Source organism: Sinocyclocheilus rhinocerous, unplaced genomic scaffold (assembly GCF_001515625.1).
Source record: "Sinocyclocheilus rhinocerous isolate Xijiao unplaced genomic scaffold, SAMN03320098_v1.1 scaffold534, whole genome shotgun sequence".
Lineage (NCBI taxonomy): Eukaryota > Metazoa > Chordata > Actinopteri > Cypriniformes > Cyprinidae > Sinocyclocheilus > Sinocyclocheilus rhinocerous.
In genome coordinates this window covers 2,585,887-2,591,017 of record NW_015646352.1, presented here as the reverse complement: position 1 = coordinate 2,591,017, position 5,131 = coordinate 2,585,887, and the positions used below count along the sequence as shown (strand labels likewise).

The 5,131-nt window shown below is 38.0% G+C and overlaps 1 pseudogene; it reads right to left on the bottom strand.

Moving 5' to 3' along the window:
* Positions 1 to 2,266: 2,266 nt before the first annotated feature.
* On the bottom strand, positions 2,267 to 3,508 carry LOC107707438 (C-C motif chemokine 8-like; annotated as a pseudogene).
* Positions 3,509 to 5,131: the final 1,623 nt, after the last annotated feature.

Genomic DNA, 5,131 nt, shown 5'->3' with positions numbered 1-5,131 from the left:
GAGCAGAAAGTGTCCGGCTTGACGGCTCCGTTTTCACCTCCGCCCCCGACTGCAAGCGGCTACTCTCGTTGATCGCCGTCTGTAGCCGTGCTTCAAGTCGAACGCACCTTATAACTTCTGCCAGATGTAACCACGCCCCTTCTTTCAATGCTGCCTGGCGTAACCAAGTAGATATAACTGCAGACCGGAGATCTCCAAAATGGGGCGTGAACTCCAAAAGTGGGAAGAACCTCCAAAATGGGGCGGGGTCTCGTCGCGCAAAGACTTTCACCATTGGCTCTGGCTCCAGCCAATTGTTATTGACTTACATTTCAAAATAAAACTTTATAAATTAAACATTGTTTCTAGTTCATCTAAAATAAAATATGCTATATAAATAAATATTCTCCGTGAGAGCAGAGCCCAAAGCTCGTGGCCAGTGGTGTTTGGACTGGAGTTTGAACCTCTGCTTCATGATATAAACGGGAATCACCCACGAGCTCTCCCAGCGCAGCGCAGCGCAACGATTTAACTCTATCGCTTTGTTCCAAGCAACGGGGGCATCCCGGGGCACGAATTTCGCAGGGTAGGAGGGTGTAGTGACGCTGGGTGTAACTAAAAAGGTGCCATTGTCCGGTGAGGTCCGGTTGGGGAGTTACGGAACGATCTCATATGGCATAATCTTATTAACTGTTTATCTCCTGAACTGCATCTTTCTTTACCACGCTATTCAGCGCCAATCCCGCCGTGCAGTCAATTTCACTGGTTAAGGTTAAAGTCAGGTGTGGGGTAGGTTTATGGGTTAGCTTTTTTTGTAGCATAGTGTAGGAAATCAACACTTTAATTGACACAACCAATAAAATCTTTAGAATCAGCTGTGGGGTGGAGTTTGCACTGAAGTTGATTGGGGGGGAAAGTGCGCATGCGTGTCATGTGCCTGTCTGTCAATGGGAGGAAGCCACGCCCTATTTTGGAGCTCCCACCCCGTTTTGGAGTTCCCGCCCCCATTTGGAGATCTCCAGGCTGCAGTTATACCCTTCTCGGCGTAACCGTATGTTTACCTGTCAAGGTCAAGCGGAATCACATCCCGTGTTAAAGCACTCAGCTCTGACCAGCGATGAAAAGCTGTCTCGTCTTGTTTCTTTTTTGTCTCATTGCTAATGGTCTTTTTATTTTATTCCGCCTTTTATGACCGTTAAAACGTTGTTGGTGACAGATGACATGAGTATTTTGCACGCTACAAACCATCAAACTTCTAATCTCTCCGTTTCCCAGCTACCCATATATGGATTGCCTTTCGTTAACGCACTAATTGATTGACAGGCTGCTTCAAAAGGCCTTTTGATTGGCTAATCTGACAGTGCCCCGCCTCTACTTTTATTGTACTAGATGTGATATGTTGGGATAGTTATTTTAGTTAAACCTTTCAGGGAGTTGACTAATTTTTATAACTTTTTCTAAAGTAGCTTACAGCACCTGTAGGGGCTAAATCTAATACTTTAAGCTACTGAGTTGTTTGATCCCGGAGTAATTAGGTTGACGCGCTTTCTTACTTTGATGTACGTTGAATACTTCCTCCATTCGAAACGAGAAGACCATTCTTCTGTTTGCATCACCATACACAATTTATTGGCTCCACAAACCACCAGCGTGCATAATGTCCAATTTAGTATCCAATACATACACTAAAACAGGGCTGTCCAAACTCGGTCCTGAAGGGCCGGTGTCCTGCAGAGTTTAGCTCCAACTTGCCTCAACACACCTGACTGGAAGTTTCTATGCCTAGTAAAGCGCTTGATTAGCTGGTTCAGGTGTGTTTAATTAGGGTTGGAGCTAAACTCTGCAGGACACCGGCCCTCCAGGACCGAGTTTGGACAGCACTGCATTAAAAGAAAGTCTTACAAACGTCCATCATCTTTCGCGCTGTTGCGGTCAAAAACCTTTTGCCCTTCCGGGTCAAACACCTACACTGAAATCTCTGGAAGGTTCACAGAACCACTCAATGGTCAAAATGAGAATAACACATCACCTTTTTACACATATTTTGGCTCCTACAGCACCTGTAGGACTACAAAGCGGATATATGTGGCAACATTTCCACAGATAAAGTTTCAGCAGGTTGCATGTTAACAGCCTCTTGCATGCAAATACGAATGTTTTCAAATGTACAGAAATCTCGAAGCTTAACCATCTCTATAAGTGTCACAGTGTGAATCATGGCAAAAGATAACACAGGATTATTTTTGCACAAATGAACAAGTGTGAAAAAGCCAAATAGAGATAGAAAGTCTTTATTGTGAGGAGGTTACATTTGCAAAAACTTACATAAACAGATCTTCATCATAATATGTTGTCTTTAATGACACATTACAAAAATATTTCATGTTCTTCAATAAACTAGTTTATACTTTGAGCTATAGGCTAGTAATCTGCAATACTTTATTTTTCAGTACAAAACACTCTCTTTAGAAATACATTAGTAAGACAAATGACGGACGAGTTAAAAAGAGAAACAATTCAAACATAATACATTCTGGATTGTTTAACCCCATAGCTTTAATATGCTGATCAGTTAGTGACAATGCATTTGTCAGTTTTTTTTTTTCTTTAAGTTTTGCTCAGACTCCACACATGTCCAGTTCTTCCTAAATGTTTCAGAAGTTGGAGGATGCAGGTCAATATGATCACAAGGTCCCCTGGCTTCCAATGTTCCTGCTGTCAATGATCTTGATGAGCCCCTTTACCCATGAGTCAGTGGGTCTGGCACACACAAAATAACCCTTCACAGTCTTGAACCTGTATTCAGAGAAATTCAATACCATCAAACACAAAGTAACTTGCTCTGTTGGTCAAATAAGTTCAAACCAGTATAAAAATAATATTGATTATTAATATAATAAACAAAAATAATCAAATGAATAATTCTAATATATGTATAATAATAATTATTATTACAATTATTATTATTATAAATATGAAATATATAAAAATAATGAATATAAAAATAATACTTAAAATAAAATAAAAATATGCTCAGTTTAATAATGATAATAATTATACTATTGTAATTTTTCTCCCACATACACAAAAACAGATATATTGTTGTTACACTTACAGCACGGCTTCCTTGGGGCACTGCTGGCTTGTCATGCTGTATTCAGCCACTTTTTTTGATTGGCACAGGACGGTCCGAAAAGGAGAAACAGCATCTTTGTGGTCCAATACGCAAACCTAGATTAAAGAATACACAACCAAGTTTTTGTTGAAACAGTATACAACTAGAATGTACGTTGCACAGATTATAATTAAATGTTTTACATATTTTATTGTAAAAAAAAAATGGCCTTGTTTTTCAAAATGTTAATTTATCTTTCTCCTCCATCTTACCTTCACTGAGGCTAACTGCGCACAGAAGCACCACCACTGCGGAGAAAATGATGAAGCGAGAGGCAGTCATTCTGGCCGTTATTTTGTACTAGACTGGCTGGATGTACAGAGGGTCTGTTTGAGGTGAAGCACTCAAGCCGGACTTGCTGCTGTGTGGCTCATTGTCCAGGCTATCAGCCTTTATAGAGAGTCTTCTGTGAGGGGAATATCCCTTTATGCGTGGAATTTGAGGAGGGAGATTTTGGGTCGAATTCACCCACACAAAAAGAAAGTCCGGCAGTATCTGCCGTCATCCCACACGTGCTTCTGACCTTCACAAGTCATATTTAGCTTTCACTTCCTCTTTCACTACAGTGGCTTGAAAAAAAAACAGCCACACTGTGTGCATTATACTAGAAGGAAATTAGATGCATTTGCGCCCATGCCATTCCAAACACTAAAAGCATCATCAAGAGCGTCATGAATTTTGATGAATGTATTTGGGATTTCAGAGTGGACACACATTTGGCAATTTGGCCAGATATTGTGGATTTTAAACAGAGAATCACATATGAGAAAGATAACATAGATTGGTCAAATATAATTTGGCTGAGGGGTCAGATTGTTCATTTTTGGGTGAACTATTGTTACATGTATGCCTTGTTTTCTGTTCTCTCCGTTGTGACCTAGTTTTTCTGATTTGCCTGATTATGTCATTCAGTTCACCTGTTGTCTGTTAATCATCTCATTTGTTCCCTTTGTTTGGTTCATGCTTATAAGTCCTCAGTTCTTCCTTAGTCTTCGTTCGTTCTCCGTCTATGTTAAGTTGGTTTCTGTGCATGTTCTCCTGGATTTATCTGATTAAAGGACTTTTCGTTGATCTCCTTCGTCTTCGTGCAGTTTGTATCACCAACGCGTGACAACTATACTGTCCCAGTCCATTTTTAAACTATGCAATAAATGATTACTGTTTTTCCTGTTCTGTTGCCATAATAATAATAATAATAATCAATAATAATTATTATTATTATTAACTTTATTTAAATTGTATTTTGTTATTGATAGAATAAATACTTTTTTTTATTAAAAATGGGATTGAATGTATTTGTAACTTCAAAAAACAACTAGCCTCTCATTTGATTCTTCTTTTTTTGTTCTGTTGCTATAATAATAGTAATAATAATTATCTATCCATCCATCCATCTATCTAGAAATGCTGGACTACTACTACTACTATTACTACTACTACTAATAATAATAAATTACCCTATATATTATAAATGTATATTATTATATTTTGTTATTGGTAGAATGTGTGTGTGTATATAAGCCAGTTTATCCTATAGGGTCATCAGGAGATTACATAGCCTGTAACAACAACAATAATAATAATGATGATAATAATAATAATAATAACAATATTTTTTGTTATTGGTAGAAAGAAAGTTTGATTTAATGTGTATATATATATATATATATACTGTATTTGGCTTAAACCTAATTGTTAAAAGTTATTGTTAAATGTGAATTGTTCAAAGTTATTGTTAAATGTTATGAACATATTTAATAGACATGCTGGCGCCACATTTAAAAGGCCCTTTCAAGTATCACATCCTCTTTCAAAAAGGGGTGCAAATGCATGAGAAATGTCATCAGCTACATGAATAGTTTGAACTTCTGACATTTCGTGTTTAGACACACATGGACAGTTTCACCTAAGATTTAAAACACCCCCTCGTCAGCTAGAAAAGACCAAGCAATCTTTAAAAAAAAAAAAAGTGTTTTT